Here is a 23,489-nt window from a genome sequence, read left to right on the forward strand (position 1 = left end):
TTAGCGTGAACAACTGCGGAACGAGAAGTCCTTGGTTCAAGTCTACCCTCGGGTGAAAATTTTACTTTATTTGTTTTCGCAAAGTTATGATCTGTCAGTTCGTTCATTGACGTCTCTGTTCACTGTAATAAGTTTAGTGTCTGTGTTTTGCGACCGCACCGCAAAACCGTGCGATTAGTAGACGAAAGGACGTGCCTCTCCAATGGGAACTGAAAACATTTGATCGCAAGGTCATAGGTCAACCGATTCCTCCACAGGAAAACACGTCTGATATATTCTATACGACACTGGTGACGGCATGTGCGTCACATGACAGGAATATGTTGCAGACCCACCTAACTTGTACACTTGGCGAATGGGTAAAAAGATTCTTCTACCTTGCCCGATTTAGGTTTTCTTGTGGATGTGATAACTTCCAAAAAAGTGATGAAAACATAAGAGTTTATCACATAAACTGCAACAAATGAATGCAACAGTTTCACAGTCACACAGTTTTCCCTGTGCTCTATCAAAACATATGTTTTTAACGTTTTCCAATTTTTTCCGTGTGTCAAATCCTGCATATATCCAAGCAAATCTGAACATGTCCTGGAATTTTCGAGAGCGAAGTTGATTGTGTGAGTGCCTGAACTTTGATAATTGACACATGTCAATTGCTAGAAAATAAAAAAGTTAAAATTTTTACTCAAGGGAAGACTTGAACCGAGGTCCTCTCGTACAGCAGTTTCTTACGCTAACCACGAGACCACGGCGCTCCTGAGATCACATTGTCCATGATGTGGCTTATGTTACACATCGACTACTCAATTTGTATATTTTGCTTATTTTTTTCATAGTTCGACAAAACTTCTTCCTGTTTTCTCGATTGATCTGTGTTCAGTTTTTCAAGGCCTATCCACTGTGCCAACTTATAACTAAATCTGAGGGGGGTGCGATGGGGAGGTTCCCTTGTAAGTAGAATAACCGCAGAAATCAGTGTGGGACGAACGAACAACCTATCCGTTAGGATAGTACGTCGAAATTTGGTGTTAACGCGCTGTGGCAGCAGATGACCGATGCGCGTGCCTTTGCTAACGGCATGACATGTCCTGCAGCGCCTCTCCTGGGCTCATCACCATATTGGTTGGACCCTACACGACTGGAAAACAGTGGCCTGTTCGGATGAGCCCTGATCTCAGCTGGTAAGAGCTGATGGTAGGATTCGAGCGTGGTGCAGATCCCACAGAGTCATCGACTGTGCAAGGTGACGATGGCTCCATAGTGGTGTGTTTACATGGAATGGACTGGGTTCTCTGGACCAACAGATCCGATCATTGAATGTAAATGGTTATGTTCGGTTACATGGAGACTTCATGTTCCCAAACAACGATGGAATTTTTGTGAATGTCAATGAGCCATTTCTCTGGGCCACAGTTGTTCGCAGTTGGTTTCAAGAACACTTTGGAGAGTTCGAGCAAATGATTTGGCCACCCAGATCGTCCGACATGAACCCCATTGAACATTTATGGAACATGATCGAGAGGTCATTTCGTGCACAACATCCTCCACCAGCAAAACTTTCGCAATTATGGACGGCTGTAGAGGCAACATGACTCAGTATTTCAGCAAGGGACTTCCAAGGACTTGTTGATTCCATGCCACGTCGAGTTGCTGCACTACACCGGGAAAATGGAGGTCCGACACGGTATTAGGAAGTATACCATGACTTTTGTCACCTCATAGTAAGTATGTAAGGATGTACGAGGTGTGGCTAGAAAAAAACCGGACTAGTACTGGCGAAACAATAAAACGAATGCAATAAGGCTGAAAGTCGCGTGGCCTGTCACGTGACTCTCGCTCCGCCTACTGCTCGAGTTTCATCTGCCTCCTGCACTCAGTCTGCCCGTGGCGTCTGTTTTAAGTAGTTGACGTTTTGTCTGTGCGTCGGAAAATGTTGAGTGTACAGAAAGAACAGCGTGTTAACATCAAACTTGGTTTCAAACTAGGAAAATCTGCAAGTGAAACGTTTGTAATGTTACAACAAGTGTACGGCGATGATTGTTTATCGCGAACACAAGTGTTTGAGTGGTTTAAACGATTTAAAGATGGCCGCGAAGACACCAGTGATGACACTCGCACTGGCAGACCATTGTCAGCAAAAACTGATGCAAACATTGAAAAAATCGGTAAACTTGTTCGACACTTTCCTTGTCAACTCCTGTTAACTCAGACACTGCTCTGATTGTTAAACGGCGATCTTGTCGAACAAAACGTCAACTACTTAAAACAGACGCCACGGGCAGACTGAGTGCAGGAGGCAGATGAAACTCGAGCAGTAGGCGGAGCGAGAGTCACGTGACAGGCCACACGACTTTCAGCCTTATTGCATTCGTTTTATTGTTTCACCAGTACTAGTCCGGTTTTTTTCTAGCCACACCTCCTATGTATGTTCGACATCTCCTCCTGAAAAACTGGACCGATTTTTATAAGACTTGTTAGACATGTCATCTGCTGACCGAAAGAATCAATGTGCAGGTAAGAACCACCCACCACCAGTGGTGTCGTGGTGACGGTGAAAGTCCAGTGTAACTCACGACGCGAGAATACGAATAATTTAATCGTCTCGTGTTTGAGAATGAGAGCACTTAGAGAGTTGCAACAAACTGTAAACATAATTTCAAACCCTTACAAACATTTTCTAGCTGACGAACGAAGTTTGCCGCTTACTACATTTTCGCTGTTCATACATTATAACTCCCACAAGAAGCATGCCGTTTTATTTGATTACTTCTTTACTAACATGTATTCGTGACGCATTTTGTAGGCAGTATTCATACATATCACTGAACGTACCAGAAAAATTGCATCATTGTACGACACTTATTTCAGGAAATACTACGTCATAAACACCGGGTGCTGACCCTACGACTTATCTAAGAAGATAGATTAAGGAAAGGCAAACCTACGTTTCTAGCATTTGTAGACTTAGAGAAAGCTTTTGACAGTGTTCACTGGAATACTCTTCTTAAGGTGGCAGGGGTAAAATACAGGGAGCGAAAGGCTATTTACAATTTGTACTGAAACCAGATGGCAGTTATAAGAGTAGAGGGGCATGAAAGGGAAGCAGTGGTTGGGAAGGGAGTGAGACAGGGTTGTAGCCTATCACCGATGTTATTCAATCTGTATATTGAGCAAGCAGTAAAGGAAACAAAAGAAAAATTCGGAGTAGGAATTGAAATCCATGGAGAAGAAATAAAAACTTTGAGGTTCGCCGATGACATTGAAATTCTGTCAGAGACAGCAAAGGACCTGGAAGAGCAGTGGAAAATGAATGGTTCGAATGATTCTGAGCACTATGGGACTTAACTTCAGAGGTCATCAGTCCCCTAGAACTTAGAACTACTTAAACCAATTTACGTAAGGACTGATGACCACAGCAGTTGAGTCCCATAGTGCTCAGAGCCATTTTGAACCTAAGGACATCACACACATCCATGCTTGAGGCAGGATTCGAACCTGCGGCAGTAGCGGTCGCGCGGTTCCAGACTGAAGCGCCTACAACCTCTCGGCCACAACGGCCGGCTAAGTTTCTCTATTTGGGGAGCCAAATAACTGATGATGGTTGAAGTAGAGAGGATTTAAAATGTAGACTGGCAATGGCAAGGGAAGCGTTTCTGAAGAAGAGAAATTTGTTAACATTGAGTATAGATTTAAGTGTCAGGAAGTCGTTTCTGAAAGTATTTGTGTAGAATGTAGCCATGTATAGAAGTGAAACATGGATGATAGTTAGTTTAGAGAAGAAGAGAATAGAAGCTTTCGGAACGTGGTGCTACAGAAGAATGCTGAAGATTAGATGGGTAGACCACATAACTAATGTGGAGGTATTGAATAAAATTGGGAAGAAGAGAAATTTGTGGCACAACTTGACTAGAAGAAGGGATCGGTTGGTAGGACATGTTCTGAGGCATCAAGGGCTCACAAATCAAGGGCTCACAAATCAAGGGCTCACAAATTTAGGGCTAGAGGGCAGCGTGGAGGGTAAAAATCGTAGAGGGAGAGCAAGAGATGATTACACAAAGCAGATTCAGAAGGATGTAGGTTGCAGTGGGTACTGGAAGATGAAGCTTGCACAGGATAGAGTAGCATGGAGAGCTACATCAAACCAGTCTCTGGACTGAAGGCCACAACAACAAGAAACACTGGATGCGTGAAAAAGTACTGCAACATGCAAAACTTTTAAATTTATTACTTTGTTGCAACGAACTTTATTCACGCAGTTTTCGCAGACCATATCCACATTTGGCGATGAATGTACCTACAAAAATTTATTATTTTACGACAGATAGTTACATGAGTTATGACGTCAAATACCGAGATGCGAGAAAAAAAATGACGCATCATGCATGACGTTTTAATTTATTACTTCTTTGCTACTAACTCCATTCGCAACACTTTTCACAGACCGTTTCCAGATATGCCGCTGAATGTATCTACAAAAATACACTCCTGGAAATGGAAAAAGGAACACATTGACACCGGTGTGTCAGACCCACGATACTTGCTCCGGACACTGCGAGAGGGCTGTACAAGCAATGATCACACGCACGGCACAGCGGACACACCAGGAACCGCGGTGTTGGCCGTCGAATGGCGCTAGCTGCGCAGCATTTGTGCACCGCCGCCGTCAGTGTCAGCCAGTTTGCCGTGGCATACGGAGCTCCATCGCAGTCTTTAACACTGGTAGCATGCCGCGACAGCGTGGACGTGAACCGTATGTGCAGTTGACGGACTTTGAGCGAGGGCGTATAGTGGGCATGCGGGAGGCCGGGTGGACGTACCGCCGAATTGCTCAACACGTGGGGCGTGAGGTCTCCACAGTACATCGATGTTGTCGCCAGTGGTCGGCGGAAGGTGCACGTGCCCGTCGACCTGGGACCGGACCGCAGCGACGCACGGATGCACGCCAAGACCGTAGGATCCTACGCAGTGCCGTAGGGGACCGCACCGCCACTTCCCAGCAAATTAGGGACACTGTTGCTCCTGGGGTATCGGCGAGGACCATTCGCAACCGTCTCCATGAAGCTGGGCTACGGTCCCGCACACCGTTACGCCGTCTTCCGCTCACGCCCCAACATCGTGCAGCCCGCCTCCAGTGGTGTCGCGACAGGCGTGAATGGAGGGACGAATGGAGACGTGTCGTCTTCAGCGATGAGAGTCGTTTCTGCCTTGGTGCCAATGATGGTCGTATGCGTGTTTGGCGCCGTGCAGGTGAGCGCCACAATCAGGACTGCATACGACCGAGGCACACAGGGCCAACACCCGGCATCATGGTGTGGGGAGCGATCTCCTACACTGGCCGTACACCACTGGTGATCGTCGAGGGGACACTGAATAGTGCACGGTACATCCAAACCGTCATCGAACCCATCGTTCTACCATTCCTAGACCGGCAAGGGAACTTGCTGTTCCAACAGGACAATGCACGTCCGCATGTATCCCGTGCCATCCAACGTGATCTAGAAGGTGTAAGTCAACTACCCTGGCCAGCAAGATCTCCGGATCTGTCCCCCATTGAGCATGTTTGGGACTGCATGAAGCGTCGTCTCACGCGGTCTGCACGTCCAGCACGAACGCTGGTCCAACTGAGGCGCCAGGTGGAAATGGCATGGCAAGCCGTTCCACAGGACTACATCCAGCATCTCTACGATCGTCTCCATGGGAAAATAGCAGCCTGCATTGCTGCGAAAGGTGGATATACACTGTACTAGTGCCGACATTGTGCATGCTCTGTTGCCTGTGTCTATGTGCCTGTGGTTCTGTCAGTGTGATCATGTGATGTATCTGACCCCAGGAATGTGTCAATAAAGTTTCCCCTTCCTGGGACAATGAATTCACGGTGTTCTTATTTCAATTTCCAGGAGTGTATATACGACACATAGTTCAGGATATATGACGCCAAATATTGAGATGCGTGAAAACTGCCACATTTCGCAGACAGTAGGAACATATACCACTTCATTTACCTTAAAAATTATATCACTGTACACGATATAGATCAGGAGATACGACGTCATAAACGTTAGGCTGTGAAAAAATGAAACTGCAGGGCGAAATTCGCTAGTAATACAGGTGAAATACACTGAAGCGCCAAATAAACTGGAATAGGCATGCGTATTCAAATACACAGATATGAAAACAGGCAGAATACGGCGCTGCGGTCGTCAACGCCTATTTCAGACAACTGTCTGGCGCAGTTGTTAGATCGATTACTGCTGCTACAATGGCAGGTTGTCAATATTTAAGAGAGTTTGAACGTTGTGTTGTAGTTGGCGCACGAGCGATGGGACACAATATCTCCGAGGTAGCCATAAAGTGAGGGTTTTCCGTGCGACCATTTCACGAGTGTACCGTGAATATCAGGAATCCGGTAAAACATCAAGTCACCGGCATCGCTGCGGTCGAAAAAGATCCTGAAAGAACGGGACCAACGACGGCTGAAGAGAATCGTACAACGTGACAGAAGTGCAACGCTTCCGCCAATTGCTGCAGATCTCAGTGTTGGGCAATCCACACGTGTCAACGTGCGAACCATTCAACGATAGATCATCGATATGGGCTTTCGGAGCCGAAGGCCGACTCGTGTACCCTTGATGACTGCACGACACAAGGTTTTATGCCTCGCCTGGGCCCGTCACCACCGACATTGGACTGTTGATGACTGGAAACATGTTGCCTTGTCGGACGAGTCTCCTTTCACAATGTGTCGAACGCGGATGGACGTGTACAGGTATGGAGACAACATCATGAATCCATGGACCCTGTATGTTAGCAGGGGACTGTTCATGCTGGTGGAGGCTGTTTAATGGTGTGGGGGGGGGGGGGTGCAGCTGGTGTGATATGGAGCCCCTGATACGTCTAGATACGATTCTGACAGGTGACACGTACGTAAGCATCCTGTCTGATCACCTGCATCCATTAAAGTCCATGGCGCACTCCGACTGACTTGGGCAGTTCCAGCAGGACAATGCGACTCCCAACACGTCCAGAATTACTACAGAATGGTTCCAGGAACACTCTTCTGAGTTTAAACACTTCCGTTGTCCACCAAACGCCCCAGACATGAACATCATTGAGCGTATCTGGGATGCCCTGCAACATCCTGTTCAGAAGAGATATCCACCCTCTTGTACTCTTACGAATTTATGGACAGCCCTGCAGGATTCATGGTGTTAGTTCCCTCCAGAACTACCTCAGACTTGAGTCGAGTCCATGTCACGTCGTGCTGCGGCACTTCTGCGTGCTCAGGTGCACAATATTAGGTAGGTCTCCCAGTTTCTTTGATTCTTCAGTGTATATGTACATACACGCGTGAAATACGTTAAACGCGTGTGAAATATATCTGAGAAAGAGAGAGGAACAGTGATGGTAGGAGGGAGAAAGTGTCATTGAAAGAGAGAGAGATGAAAACACTAGCTGTGTGCGCCAAAGAGAGAGGATGGTTCAAATGGCTCTGAGCACTATGGGACTCAACTGCTGTGGTCATAAGTCCCCTAGAACTTAGAACTACTTAAACCTAACTAACCTAAGGACAGCACACAACACCCAGCCATCACGAGGCAGAGAAAATCCCTGACCCCGCCGGATATCAAGAGAGAGGATATATTGTCTTTCCTTTATGGGAGACCGCAGTCATGTAGAATTTTTTGAAACAAATTCCCGTCATATGACTTAATTTTTAATTTATTTTACGCAATAATGACTTCGGCTTTATAGCCATTCTCGAGTGCATGCTGAAGTGTTATAATATGTCAGATGTGGATGTGACACGTCATCGTCGCTTTCACTGTGCAGAATGTCAGCTGTATTTTGAATCTTCGATATGTACTTATGTACTTTAACACGAGAACTTGTCTTAAAAGAGCAGAAATATGGTTTTTCGACGACGACAAGTCACAGAAACATCAGTTATATTTTAATATTTGAACATGAGCTTGAGAATGGCTACAAAACCGAAATCACGAGTGTGTAAAACAAATGAACAATTAACAGTCAAATGGCAGAACTTTCTTTCTAAGAAAGAGGCGATACTGATGGTCAGTGAGAGCCAGTGGCAGCGAAAGACAAAGAGAGATGCATGCAGATAGAAACAGTGGAAGGAAAAGCGAGAGGAGACAGTGCAGACGAAAAAGAGAGACCCTCCCAGAATGGCGAACTTTTAACACGTAGGTATGGGAGAGGGCGCATTTTGGATGAATTGCATGAAATATTGCTGGGGAAATGCGAGCGAATTAAAAGTTGTTCGTGGTGGAACCGGTTGAATCAGAGAGCGCGGTAGTGTACACATGTATTGCAGTGGTGTGCCATAGGTCCCTAGAAGAGCGTAGTGTTCCAAAAGATTGGAAATGGGCACCGATCATCCCCGTTTTCAAGAAGGGACGTCGAACAGATGTGCAGAACTATAGACCTATATCTCTAACGTCGATCACTTGTAGAATTTTGGAACACGTATTATGTTCGAGTATAATGACTTTTCTGGAGACTAGAAATCTACTCTGCAGGAATCAGCATGGGTTTCGAAAAAGACGATCGCGTGAAACCCAGCTTGGGCTATTCGTCCACGAGACTCAGAGGGCAATAGACACGGGTTCACAGGTAGATGCTGTGTTTCTTGACTTCCGCAAGGCGTTTGATACAGTTCCCCACAATCGTTTAATGAACAAAGTAAGAGCATATGGACTATCAGACCAATTGTGTGTTTGGATTGAAGAGTTCCTAGATAACAGAACACAACATGTCATTCTCAATGGAGAGAAGTCTTCCGAAGTAAGAATGATTTCAGGTGTGCCGCAAGGGAGTGTCGTAGGACCGTTCTTATTCACAATATATATATAAATGAACTTGTGGATAACATCGGAAGTTTACTGAGGCTTTTTGCGGATGATGCTGTAGTATATCGAGAGGTTGTAACAATGGAAAATTGTACTGAAATGCAGGAGGATCTGCAACGAATTGACGCATGGTGCAGGGAATGGCAATTGAATCTCAATGTAGACAAGTGTAATGTGCTGCGAATACATAGAAAGAAAGATCCTTTATCATTTAGCTACAATATAGTAGGTCAGCAACTGGAAGCAGTTAATTCCATCAATTGTCTGAGAGTAGGCATTAGGAGTGATCTGAAATGGAATGACCATATAAAATTAATCGTCGGTAAAGCAGATGCCAAACAGATTCATTGGAAGAATCCTAAGCAAATGCAGTCCGAAAACAAAGGAAGTAGGGTACAGTACACTTGTTCGCCCTCTGCTTGAATACTGCTCACCAGTGTGGGATCCGTACCAGATAGGGTTGATAGAAGAGATAGAAAAGATCCAACGGAGAGCAGCGCGCTTCGTTACAGGATCATTTGGCAATCGCGAAAACGTTACGTTGATAATAGACAGACTCCAGTGGAAGACTCTGCAAGAGAGACGCTCATTAGCTCGGTACGGGCTTTTGTTGAAGTTTCGAGAACATACCTTCACTGAGGAGTCAGGCAGTATATTGCTCCCTCCTACGTATATCTCGCGAAGGGACCATGAGGATAAAATCAGACAGATTAGAACCCACACAGTGGCATACCGACAATCTTTCTTTCCACGAACAATACGAGACTGGAATAGAAGGGAGAACCGATAGAGGTACTCAAGGTACCCTCCGCCACACACCGTCAGGTGGCTTGCGGAGTATAGATGTAGATGTGTATCATCGAGCCACTATTAACAGTGCTAACTTCAGTTGCATGTTGAATGCAATATTATCCTGTATTGCAGTACATGAGAAAATTCGAGTTCCTAATTTTCTGTTTTGGTTGAGGACAAGAATCATAACATTACCTGTCAGTAATACAGTGTCTGCTAATAATTCGTTTTTCTGTCCAAAAGCTGGTGCTCATCACTCCGATTTTAGAAGTTTTTGTTTCAGCTGTTTCTCTTGCCACCCAATTGAGGAACTACTGAAGTTAATTTCATTTGTTACTATTGGTCACAGAACATCTTCTGTGAAATTTTACTTAGTTGAGGACATTAAAAGACTTAACATCGTTTTTCTATGCAAGTGGGGAACGACAGGTTTCCAAATTACAGAACTGACACTGAAAGTTAAATTTGCTACCTCCAGTACGTAATTTATTTCCAAGCACATTTTCTGCGTTCACATTTCTGGGTTCCTGATACATTTTCAGTTAGAATTAGAGGAAACTGCGTTGTCTATATCTTTAAATGCCATTTATAAATGTATTTACAATTTTCATTATATTTAATTTATCAATTTCATAGAAAGAAAACCGTAACATATCTGCATGATACCTTGGTAAGACCATGCTCTATACTTCACACTCGTTTTGCTGTGAAGTAGTTCCAGAACTTTTATTCTGCCCTAGTGCAAGATCAAAACGACGCATTACTGGACACTGCTTTATTAAGAAAAATGTTTAATTTCATGCCCTCTATTAGTTCAGAAAACCAGTAACAGCTATTATGATACATCTTGTATAATGTTAATAATCAAAATTATTTGAAATGCAATAAAATAAAAAATTTCACAAACCGTATCTTCTGTTTCCCCACTGCGGCTTTGAAAGAACAAACACACCGGATAAAGCATGATGGAGGGAGCAAAGGTTAAAGATATCGAGAAAGAATACTAGCGCCATGATGCATGGAGCAAGAGACTGAAAGAACAGTAATGAATTGATCTGAAAAGTAGTGACGAAGACAGTTATTAAAACCGTAGGACCACAACAGATAGGGAACTGGATGACAGCTTAACCATGACCTACATGGCAAGGGAGGAAACAGATACAACTGACATATAACCTCAGCTTCAGATGCTACTCAATAATGAATTACTGTGAAATGCATGTATACTCAGTTCAATTTTATTTTTAAATTAGTTTAATTTACTTTCATTCCACTTCAAAACAAAGGACTAAATATTACACTGATTTGTAAAATGACGAAATGCCCGGTGCCAGTAATGCTCCGATATGGAGTGTCCTGTCACCATTCGTTCACTGGTGCGCCCACACATTTCAGTAAACAGACCTCAGTGCAGTGTCATGTAAACCGCCAATCGTACAACGGGTAGCATATTATAATGTACTTGCCTATAACAACGTCAGGAAATGTTTCATCTAAAATCTTCACTGTTTTATATCACTTTTACAAGCTAGGCACTAGATTGAAAATATTGACATAAACTATATTTATCCCGAATAAATCTGCTCTTGTTTTCATCATGAAATAATTTCCTCCTCTTTGTACGTACCTCCCGAAATTCAGAATCGATATTAATTGCACTGGCAACAACTTTAGATCGGTGGAATGGTGCCACAATCTTTGCGAAGGTATTTTAAGTCACTTAATAAGCTCTCAGAGTGTCTTACCTCAGTATCAATGATAGTATTTCGAGCTTGTAGTAATTTGTTTCTATAATCAACTGGTACCAAGAACTATAGCTAACCGGATGCCAAGATTAAACACCTGATTGATCTCAAGTAATCGAAAACACCTCGTACAACAGAACGTGTATAAGCTGATCAATTTAACTTACTAAGAGCTTCAAGAGCCATGACAAGCTATCCAAGTGATCTACATTTGGTATTGCAGCGTCAATCCGAACATTCCAAATGTCTCAGACATCGATTATAAAGATCTTCCAACACACTGTTTCAGAATTTTCTAGCGTTGTGGACTGTTACTAAACAAGCTGTAAAAAGTCGAATCTCTCCGAATAAAGCATGTGCATCATGGCAACATTCAGCTGCTTGTACTCCACGTAAGGCTAAGACGAGCACATGGAACACATTTTACTAGAGGATTTCTCTGAAGAAAGTGCATCCGAGCTCCTTTACATGAAACTATAATATTACTTCCGCTATCATTACCCTGTCCCCGGCATTCAATAATAGGAGCTGAGTATTTCACAAGTGTTGATAAAATTAAATGTACAATATCAATTCTCGTCTTCCGATTACAATCTATGAACTCCAAAAACCGTTCATTTACTTCACATTTATCAGTTTTCTTACTGAAGTAAATATAACGCAGGATGAATATTGTTTGTTCAACATGATTTGAATCGGGAGTTGCAGCAACAATACTTGAATAATGCTTCACATGTTCTCTCTCTTCAAAGATGGCACCATTGAAATGAAGGGCACAACTAGAGATAAATTCATTATGAGTATCACGTGACATAATGCACATGTAAACGCTTTCCAGATTCTTGTTGGTCTCTGACCTTGCTAATGTGTTGGATCATATAAGACTCAAGAGTTCTAATATTCAAAGGACATTTCCATTATTTGGATCTGCAATTTTCTGAGCCGAATCTCTTGACGCCATGCCTCTTTGATCAAGAAATAATATCACATCAAGTAACGTGAGAGCTCCAATGCAAGTCGGTTATTCTACGGACGACCAAAAGAACATCACCTTGTTTTCGCGAATCAAAATTTACGAAGTAAATAAGTATTTTTTATTTATCCGTAACCATTTTCCACGCAAAAATGAGAGCATGGATTTTCTTGAATTACAGCGCCAACTACCAAGAATCAAAACAAATGTTTAAGACAAAATGTACGTAATTTTTTTATGTAGAATCTGATTCTGCAAAACAAAGGGGGTTCCCATTTGAAATTTTAAAGTTGACTCCCGCCCCATCCCCAGGGAGTTGGGGTGGCGGGCTAATTTTAGCACCAGCAGTTGTCCCCCTCCAAAATAATCAATTTTGGATTCTACACCTTTTTGGTGTGAAGCTTATTCTTCGAGTTATTCTGGTTTGTCAACTTAAAACTTACACCCTGCATTTTCGCTTCAGTATTTTTGTTTGCTTTGCTATTTACCTATTTTTTGCGGCTTATTACTTTAATTTTGCGTTAACTGCGCACATATTCCTGTTTTATAAAGAACATGTATTGCACAATGAGTACCATGCATTTTGTACCAAAAAATCTTCAGAATAAAGCATAATAACGAAAATGTTTTTGCACTTGTATCTGTTTCTCCCTAAAAAATTTTAAGATGCAAGGTGTGTACGTACTTTTAATATATTATGAAGAAATGTAGAAACATTATAATTTCAGACCATACCTACAGCTATACGTGGAGTAACTGAACATTAGAAAATATATCTCGCATAATTTATAATCATTTAACTTCGGCAGTCATTTACTCAGTCTGGTTCAGCAAGCACTTGTACCACTTGTATTCTCAGCCACTCAATTTATACTACCACAACTGTCACATCACACTCGTGGGCTACATACAAACCGCAATTTTCGCAGTACTTGGTCTCTCATATCACAATCTTTATACTACACGCTTTTCCCATTTATTTTTCGTATTTACTTCTCCAGATTTTGGAATGCATCATTCATTTATAAATATTGTACACACGCACCCCCTACAGAAAGTTAAAACATAATAGCTGGTCACTCCTCGGTTAGTTGCAGAAACTGTTATATTGTACCTGATGACCAGTTTTTTGACCTTTGTATTCGGTGAGAAAATGAAAGAAATACTGAAATCGAACCGAATACAGCAGCAGTTACTCCACAAAGGTGGGACAGAAATACAACAAGCAGCGAGCACCAAGTACAACCGATTTTAACTTTTAGTAGCATAGTGTCACTTCATTGACGTCACAGAAGACTGTATTGTGTTCATCATAAGAATAAACCTGATGTAAACATTACACCATGTATTCTTCCGCCTTTACTGGAATCTCATTGGATTTAGTTTCACGTGGAACGGTAGCCAATCTGTCTCGAGTACAGTCAAGTACGACAATAAAGATACGTTTTATGCTGTGCGTTAAGCACAAGTCGATTGAGCGCAGGACAACAGCTTTACCGCCGCATTTAACTTGGATAGCACTCGCTAGCCAGCTGGTCCAACTCACATGCAGTGATGTGAGCAGTTGCAGTTAGAGGTAAAGAGACGAACAGAGAAACAATATAGCTTAGAATGTCATTTAATTTTTTAAGGTAGTGAAATAATATTCGGCAAAACTCCAGCAATACCGCACGCTTCTTAGATCACGTGGAAAACATAGCATGCTCTCACTTTTAGCTAAAGTTGTATTATAATTAAAAACTAGATTGACGAAACTTAAATACACGGTAATTTCTCTGCGCGAGATACTTGCGACGCAAGCGTATTGCAGACGCCGATGGCTGTTAATACATTAGAATATCATAGTTTTATATACCGTAACATAGTAATATCTAGTACATAAGTAGGAACTACTTCCAAGAGCGGAACAATGCCACTGCACATGTGGTAGGGCTGCTGACCAATCATGTGGTTCAAATGGCTCTGAGAACTATGGGACTTAACAGCTATGGTCATCAGTCCCCTAGAACTTAGAACTACTTAAACCTAACTAACCTAAGGACAGCACACAACACCCAGTCATCACGAGGCAGAGAAAATCCCTGACCCCGCCGGGAATCGAACCCGGGAACCCGGGCGTGGGAAGCGAGAACGCTACCGCACGACCACGAGCTGCGGACGACCAATCATAGCGTTTGTGTTTGTTTACATCACGTTTATTCTTCAGGCGCGTTTACACTGAGTTCCCAACATTGTTCACAACACTGTTCGCAACATTGTTCGTGGTTAGTAATGGACTACCGATGTTCGCAACACAAAATCAGGGTTCCACGGCTGTGTCGGAAGAGATCAAACGAACATTGTTCGTGGCCTGCTACCACTAAATTCCGCTACGCAGCGCTAGTGTTCGTTTGCTCTGGGTGAGTGTTTTGGTGTTCGTTTTGCTGCAGTGTAGTGGTGCGTTTATTTTATGTCCCTTCATTTTTATTTGAAATGGAGTGGTCACGAGACAAAATTTTCCAGCTTATGTCGTTATATGAGGCAGAGGAGTGCCTGTGGAATGTACGTTGCGCAGGTTACAAAAATACTAAAATCAAACGTTATTCATTACAAAAAGTTGCTGCGGTGCTTGGCACCAGCAGCAGTGACCTGGGAAAAAAATGAAATCTCTCTTGTCTCAGTACCGACGAGAGAAAAGAAAAATAGCGGAAAGTAAAAAAATCTGGATGTGGTACTGACACACTTTACGAAACGAAGTGATTTGGGACGATTTCAGATATGGCTGGCTTTGATAGGAATCTCCTGATGCCAGAAAACGAAGAGTAACAGCAAGTCTTTGGTTCACAAGGATTGCTTTTCTGAAATTTGTGACTTTCTTTGAAACAACTGATCCTATAATATTCAACAACATTTCAAAATCTGACGGCGACATCCTACCGAAGTTGCCGCGTGGGATTAGCCGAGCGGTCTCAGGCGCTGCAGTTATGGACTGTGCGGCTGGACCCGGTGGAGGTTCTATTCCTCCTTCGGGCATGGGTGTGTGTGTGTGTTTGTCCTTAGGATAATTTAGGTTAAGTAGTGTGTAAGCTTAGGGACTGATGACCTTAGCAGTTAAGTCCCATAAGATTTCACAAACATTTAAACATTCCTACCGAAGTTGCGAAAGCCAGAACCGTCTTGCAAATTCAGCTCACAAAGCATGTCATTCCCGCCACGTTTTCTATAGTATGTTTTGGTCCACCGACGACGACTACATCGTTTTCTTCGTCTGTTTATTTCGTTAAGTATTATTAATGTAGCACCAAATGATGGCTCAAATGGTTCAAATGGCTCTGAGCACTATGTGACTTAACTTCTGAGGTCATTAGTCGCCTAGAAGTTAGAACTAATTAAACCTAACTAACCTGAGGACATCACACACATCCATGCCCGAGGCAGGATTCGAACCTGCGACCGTAGCGGTCGCTCGGTTACAGACTGTAGCGCCTAGAACCGCACGGCCACTCCGGCCGGCAGCACCAAATGCCATTAATTCTTTCTCTTCACTTGACATAGCGTATCTCTTGATGTGAATACACAAAGTAACCTATCAGTTCACACCAGCAGACTGTGCGAATACGTAGAAATGTTGGTCGCTACTGTAAACGGGAATGCGAACAACGAACAATGCTGCGAGCATGTTGTGGGAACAAGTTGCACACAATGTTCCGAACAAAAACATGTTCTGAGCTCAATGTTAACGCGCCTTTATGAGAAACAAAATACAGGTATTTACACTTGCAACTGCGATGTCATTGCAGTATCCACGAGCAACGGCCTGTATGAACTCGGCTTTACATTGTGCGGTTTGCGAGAAGATGCCACAGTCTCACGTGCTAAATGGCACAACGATTTTCTCCTGTGGCACTCCTAAATGCAATCGCAAGTCCGAGGCCTGAGATGGAAGCCTGCAAAGCGCTTTCGTCGCCAATGAAACACCAAATAGCGGCGCACACTCCTCACTCCTGCACAGATACAGCGGAAGGCGTACACAAGAGGCGGCAGACTAATAACTAACAGTCGGAGAGCTTCACCGTGCGTACCTGCTGCGTCTACTGCGAATGCGTGCGAACGACTCGGAGCTCGGGCGCCGACTACTGACAGTTGCGAGTCGCGGCCCATCCCGTCCTTATCGCGCATATATAGACCACGGCCAGCGCGGCGGCCGCAACAATAACCGGCAAAAATCGCCACTCGCTGACCTACTTCCCGCCTCCCGCCTCACAGGCGTACATGTGGCAAATCGTGCCTTTTTACTGCGACGCTTAGTTTCCGATCGGAAAGAAATTGTTTTTCCGGCATGCACGGACGCAGTCCTCCGCGCACGACTGGTAGAATCGAATGCTGCAACTCCACACCGGCATTGCACCAGACAGCACACTGCACCGGTACTTGGGCCTTTAATTCGAATCCCATTCAAAACCTCAGCGAGCAATGTCTTTTACAACTAATTTTATGCTCTTGAACGTTCAACTAGTGATAAAGGACATTATTACTGACTACACGTAAATAAATGACGTTCCTCCTCATTTACAAGTAGCAGAAATAAATCTCTTCCTTGAAGATGCATTATAACCGAGCCTAACGGAAGTTGTTGTGTGGTCTTCAGTCCAGATACTGGTTTGATGCAGCTCTCCATGCTACTCTATCCTGTGCAAGCTTCATCTCCCAGTACCTACTGCAACCTACATCCTTCTGAATCTGTTTAGTGATTCATCTCTTGGTCTCCCTCTAAGATTTCTACCCTCCACGCTGCCCTCCAGCACTAAATTAGTGATCCCTTGATGCCTCAGCATACGCTCTACCAACCGATCCCTTCTTCTAGTCAAGTTGCGCCACAAATTTCTCTTGTCTCCAATTCTATTCAATACCTCCGCATTAGTTATCTGATCTACCCATTTAATCTTCAGCATTCTTCTATAGCACCACATTTCGAAAGCTTCTATTCTCTTCTTGTCCAAACTATTTATCGTCCATGTTTCACTTCTATACATGGCTACACTCCATACAAATACTTTTAGAAACGACTACCTGACACTTAAATAAATACTCGATGTTAACAAATTTCTCTTCTTCAGAAACGCTTTCCTTGCCATTGCCAGTCTACATTTTATATCCTCTCTACTTCGACCATCATCAGTTATTTTACTCCCCAAACAGCAAAACTCATTTACTACTTTAAGCGTCTCATTTCCTAATCTAATCCCCTCAGCATCACCCGATTTAATTTGACTACATTCCATTATCCTCGTTTTGCTTTTGTTGATGTTCATCTTATATCCTCCTTTTAAGACACTGTCCATTCCGTTCAACTGCTCTTCCAAGTCCTCTGCTGTCTCTGACAGAATTACGATGTCATTGGCGAACCTCAAAGTTTTTATTTCTTCTCCATGGATTTTAATTCCTACTCCGAATTTTTCTTTTGTTTCCTTTACTGCTTGCTAAATATACAGATTGAATAACATCGGGGAGAGGCTACAACCCTGTCTCACTCCTTTCCCAACCACTGCTTCCCTTTCATGCCCCTCGACTCTTATAACTGCCATCTGGTTTCTGTACAAATTGTAAATAGCCTTTCGCTCCCTGTATTTTACCCCTGCCACCTTCAGAATTTGAAAGAGAGTATTCCAGTCAACATTTTCAAAAGTTTTCTGTAAGACTACAAATGCTAGAAACGTAGGTTTGCCTTTCCTTAATCTATTTTCTAACATAAGTCATAGGGTCGGTATTGCCTCACGTGTTCCAACATTTCTACGGAATCCAAAATGATCATCCCCGAGGTCGGCTTCTAGCAGTTTTTCCATTCGTCTGTAAAGAATTCGTGTTAGTATTTTGCAGCCGTGGCTTATTAAACTGATAGTTCGGTAATTTTCACATCTGTCAACACCTACTTTCTTTGGAATTGGAATTATTATATTCTTCTTGAAGTCTGAGGGTATTTCGCCTGTCTCATACATGTTGCTCACTAGTTGGTAGAGTTTTGTTAGGCCTGGCTCTCCCAAGGCTGTCAGTAGTTCTAATGGAATGTTGTATACTCCCGGGGCCTTGCTTCGACGTAGGTCTTTCGGTGCTCTGTCAAACTCGTCGTGCAGTATCGTATCTCCCATTTCATCTTCATCTACATTCTCTTCCATTTCTATAATATTGTCCTCAAGAACCTCGCCCTTGTGTAGACGCTCTTTATACTCCTTCCACCTTTCTGCTTTCCCTTCTTTGCTTAGAACTGGTTTTCCATCTGAGCTCTTGATATTCATGGAAGTGGTTCTCTTTTGTCCAAAGGTCTCTTTAATTTTCCTGTAGGCAGTATCTATCTTACCCCTAGTGATATGCGCCTCTACACCCTTACATCTGTCCTCTAGCCATCCCTGCTTAGCCATTTTGTACTTCCTGTCGATCTCATTTTTGAGACGTTTGTATTCCTTTTTGCCTGCTTCATTTACTGCATTTTTATATATTCTCCTTTCATCAATTAAATTCAATATCTCTTCTATTACCCAAGGTCTTGTATTAGCCCTCGTCTTTTTACCTAATTGATCCTCTGCTGCCTTCGCTATTTCGTCTCTCAAAGCTACCCTAACGGAGTAACTTCGGCAAATGTAGGTTTCGGTAATATTTTCCTGACAATTAGTAACTACTTCTCTGCACCTAGGCTGCAAACGAATTTAGATAAAAAATCAGTACACGAAATTCCGTACTATACAAGGCCTGACCATACGGATTACAAATAATGCATGAAGGTAAATCAGTAAATGAAACAGAATATTCAAAATCCTTACGAGTTTATGGCGATAAAAATTTGAACAAGTCACATGTTACTGATCGTAAATGTTTAAGCAGTACAACTTTTGCGTTGCAAATATCAGATTGTGGAGACGGAAACGTCAAAACGTTGCCTTTTTCTGTTTTCGTTCACGAATATCTTCTGGCATAAGGCTCCGGGATAACTAGTTACTGAAAAAAGCAACTTTTTTTTCACATTAGCGTGCAATACGTATAATCCGCCCTTTAAAAGCCGGACATGTTGCTAATAGACTCACGGCAGATTTACTCACGACGTTTGTTGCAAACAATCAGTCACAGTTGGAAACAACAGCAACAATCATAAATACTATACTGTACACCATTCGCCAAATCGAAACAGTGCGGGTTACAATGTCACGCTTTGGGGTGCCCGCAAGGACTCATCACGTGTTCATCGCGGGTGAACAATCGGAAGGCGAGGTGTCTCTTCAGCAAGGCGCTGAGCATGTGTAATAAATTGGAAATGAGGACAAATACGAGAATAAAATCTGTAGTAATGGATACAATTATGTATTCATTCTTTTCTGCTCCCTGTGACACAAGCGCTTTAGCTGAATTTGGAGGAAAAATGGAACAAATAAATAAAATCACTCTCTAGTAAGTGTATCGGGTGAGTTCTCTATTTTTTTTCAGTACAGGCAGACCAATTAATCATCTGACTGAGGATTCAGATGAGTTGATGCTACTACTATTGACGCTTGAACAGTCCCTTGCTAACATGCAGGGTTCATGAATTCACGAGGTTGTCTGTGTACTTGTACACGTCCATCCGCTCGATACAATTTGAAACGATACTTGTCCAACCAGGCAACATGTTTCCAGTCATCACCAGTCTAAGGTCGGTGCTGACGAGCCCAGGCGAGGCGTAAAACGTGTCGTGCAGTCATCAAGGGTACACGAGTAGGCCTCCGTCTCCAGCACCCTTATCGATGATGTTTCGTTGAATGGTTCGTACGCTGACACTTGTTCTTGACTACCATTGCAATCTGCACCAATTTGACGAAGGGTTACACTTCTGTCACGTTGAACGATTCTCTTCAGTCGTCGTTGTTCGAATTCTTGCAGGATCTTTTTCCGGGCGCAGCGATGTCTGAGATTTGATTTTTTAGCGGGTTCCGGATATTCACAGTACACTCGCGAAATGGTCATACGGAAAAATCCCCACTTCATCGCTATCTCGTAGATACTGTGTCCCATCGCTCGTGCGTCGACTAAAACACCACGTTCAAACTCACTTAAATCTTGAATGAGATTTTCACTCTGCAGCGGAGTGTGCGCTGATATGAAACTTCCTGGCTGATTAAAACTGTGTGCCCGACCGAGACTCGAACTCGGGACCTTTGCCTTTCGCGGGCAAGCGCTCTACCAACTGAGCTACCGAAGCACGACTCACGCCCGGTACTCACAGCTTTACTTCTGCCAGTACCTCGTCTCCTACCTTCCAAACTTTACAGAAGCTCTCCTGAAAGGAGTGCTAGTTCTGCAAGTTTCGCAGGAGAGCTTCTGTAAAGTTTGGAAGGTAGGAGACGAGGTACTGGCAGAAGTAAAGCTGTGAGTACCGGGCGTGAGTCGTGCTTCGGTAGCTCAGTTGGTAGAGCACTTGCCCGCGTGAAAGGCAAAGGTCCCGAGTTCGAGTCTCGATCGGGCACACAGTTTTAATCTGCCAGGAAGTTTCACTTAAATCTTGATAACCTGCCATTGTAGCAGCAGTAACCGATCTGTCAACTGTGCCAGACACTGGTTGTCTTATATAGGCGCTGCTGACCGCAGCTCAGTATTCTGCTGTTTACATATCCCTGTATTTGAATACGCATGTCCATACCAGTTTTTTGGCGCTTCCGTGTGCAACGGGCGTGAACATCGCTAGATGTTGAATGATCACTGTGACGGCACGCAGGTGCCACGTACTCGTATGAGACAGCGTTAGCAGCATCTGAAAGAGTTTGGAAGGGGCCTCACTGTGGGACTCCATTTGGCCGGCTGGTCGAATCGCGCAATATCCAGATTTGTCGAGCATTCGTGTGTGAGAGTGGCCCTGCATTGGCTAGGCATAGTCGTCAAGTTCTGCTCGACTGCGTCTGACCACGACAACGGAAGATCGCTGTATTGTGCACCGAGCACACGGTGACTCCTTCACATGTGTACCCGACATCCGGGAACAAGCATTGGACTCCGTGCAACATTCTGCGTCATTCCGCAACATCGGTCCGAGACTAAGAGAATCCGGGCTGCGGAATTACCACCTCGTGCGAAGGCTGTAATTGACACCACAACACAAACGGCTTCGTTTGGAGTGGTGTCGTGACTGGGAAGCACGAGTGATGTGGCATTGTGTTCGGCGATGAATCACGTTTGTGCACTACCCCGGATGACCATTGTCGGCGACTATGGCGGCATGTTCCGTTCTTCCAATGTTTTGGAGAGGCAGGGTGGTGTCCTTGGGTGGGGAGCCATTGGGTATGACTTGAGATCACGGCTGGCAGTGACTGACGGTACTCTTTCTTTCATATTTTTATGTATTACTTTATTTATTGGCCTCTGAGTATTCCCCGCACAGGTACTTACGTATGTTGTTGTTGTTATGGTCTTCAGACCTGAGACTGGTTTCATGCAGCTCTCCATGCTACTCTATCCTGTGCAAGCTTCTTCATCTCCCAGTACCTACTGCAACCTACATCCTTCTGAATCTACTTAGTGTATTCATCTCTTGGTCTCCCTCAAGGTTTTTTTCCCTCCTCGCTGCCCTCCAATACTAAACTGGTGATCCCTCGATGCCTCAGAACATGTCCTACCAACCGATCCCTTCTCCTAGTCAAGTTGTGCCACAAACTTCTCTTCTCCCCAATCCTATTCAATACTTCCTCATTAGTTATGTGATCTACCCATCTAATCTTCAGCATTTTTCTGTAGCACCACATTTCGAAAGCTTCTATTCTCTTCTTGTCCAAACTATTTATCGTCCATGTTTCACTTCCATACATGGCTACAATCCATATAAATACGTTCAGAAACGACTGCCTGACACTTAAACCTATACTCGGTGTTAACAAATTTCTCTTCATCAGAAATGCTTTCCTTACCATTGCCAGTCTACATTTTATATCCTCTCAACTTCGACCATCATCAGTTAGTTTGCTTCCCAAATAGCAAAACTCCTGTACTACTTTAAGTGTCTCATTTCCTAATCTAATTCCCTCAGCATCACCCAACTTAATTCGACTACATTCCATTATCTTCGTTTTGCTTTTGTTGATGTTCATCTTATATCCTCCTTCCAAGACACTGTCCATTCCGTTCAACTGCTCTTCCAAGTTCTCTGCTGTCTCTGACAGAATTACAATGTCATCGGCGAACCTCAAAGTTCTTACTTCTTCTCCATGGATTTTCCCCCCAGGGGCTCAGCATTCATTTGCTGGGTACGGGCTTGGCGACCCCGGGGTTCCTGAGCTGGGGACTGGTAAGCGCCGCCGGTCCCCCGTCACCGTAAGCTCTGAGCATACTTCAGCGACCACCGTGTGGCGCGGCGGTGGAACGTTGTGTGTCTCAGGGAATGGGGATCTTGGCTTGACCGCCCGGATCGCGAGGACGGAATAAACCTCTCTAAAAAACCCCTCAATCTCAAGGTGTGCTGCGCGCCGATGAGATGCATGGCTGTTGAGGTGGAACAGTCGTTAGCGGGCAACCTCTGGGGAGCCTGCCGCACCTCAGTTGTATAAGGCTTACCTAGGCACGCGGGGCTCTGTCTAGGTGGACTCCTAGTTCCCTAGCTGCTCGTGGGACCGAGATGGAACCCTCGAAGTTTTCTTCTTCTCCTCCCAGCGGAAAGGGTGGGCCGCTGGTAGGTTCTAACACCCAATCTCACAAGAGGGCTCGTGTCGCCAGTCCTCCTGATTCAAGTAGTAGTAACAGAATGCATGCTGCTTCGCAGAATGTGTTTCTTATAATTAAAAGAAAAGATGGGAGTTTCGACAAAGTTTCGCCATTTTACATCCAGAAAGGCTTAGAAGGTATCGCTGGTACATTAAAATCTGTAAAGCGCTTGCGAAATGGCACCTTGTTGGTTGAAACATCTAGCTTCCAGCAAGTCCAGAATCTTCAGAAGGCGCAATTTCTTGGGGAGTTTGCGATTGAGACTGAATTTCACAACACCTTGAACTACAGCAAGGGTGTTGTGACTTGCCGAGATCTCGTTGATATTCCCCTAGACGAACTGAAGGCTGAATGGTCCCGGGAAGGAATTGTCGACGTGCAACACGTTATGAAACGGGTGGATGGTGCTCTCCTGCAATCTGA

General features: G+C 43.9%; 1 protein-coding gene across 2 annotated transcripts in view; it reads right to left on the minus strand.

Annotated features, from left to right (window-relative positions):
- Positions 1-23,489, minus strand: part of LOC126248160 (organic cation transporter protein) — a 518,934-nt gene that overhangs the window by 220,451 nt on the left and 274,994 nt on the right. Inside the window, exon 1 of one of the 2 annotated variants that reach the window (XM_049948908.1) lies at positions 16,439-16,488. The exons of the other annotated variant lie outside the window; for it this stretch is intronic. The gene's annotated coding sequence lies outside the window, so the exon portion shown is untranslated. Of the gene's footprint in view, positions 1-16,438; positions 16,489-23,489 lie in introns of those variants that run through there. 2 annotated transcript variants of the gene reach the window in all.

This window comes from Schistocerca nitens, chromosome 3, assembly GCF_023898315.1.
Source record: "Schistocerca nitens isolate TAMUIC-IGC-003100 chromosome 3, iqSchNite1.1, whole genome shotgun sequence".
Lineage (NCBI taxonomy): Eukaryota > Metazoa > Arthropoda > Insecta > Orthoptera > Acrididae > Schistocerca > Schistocerca nitens.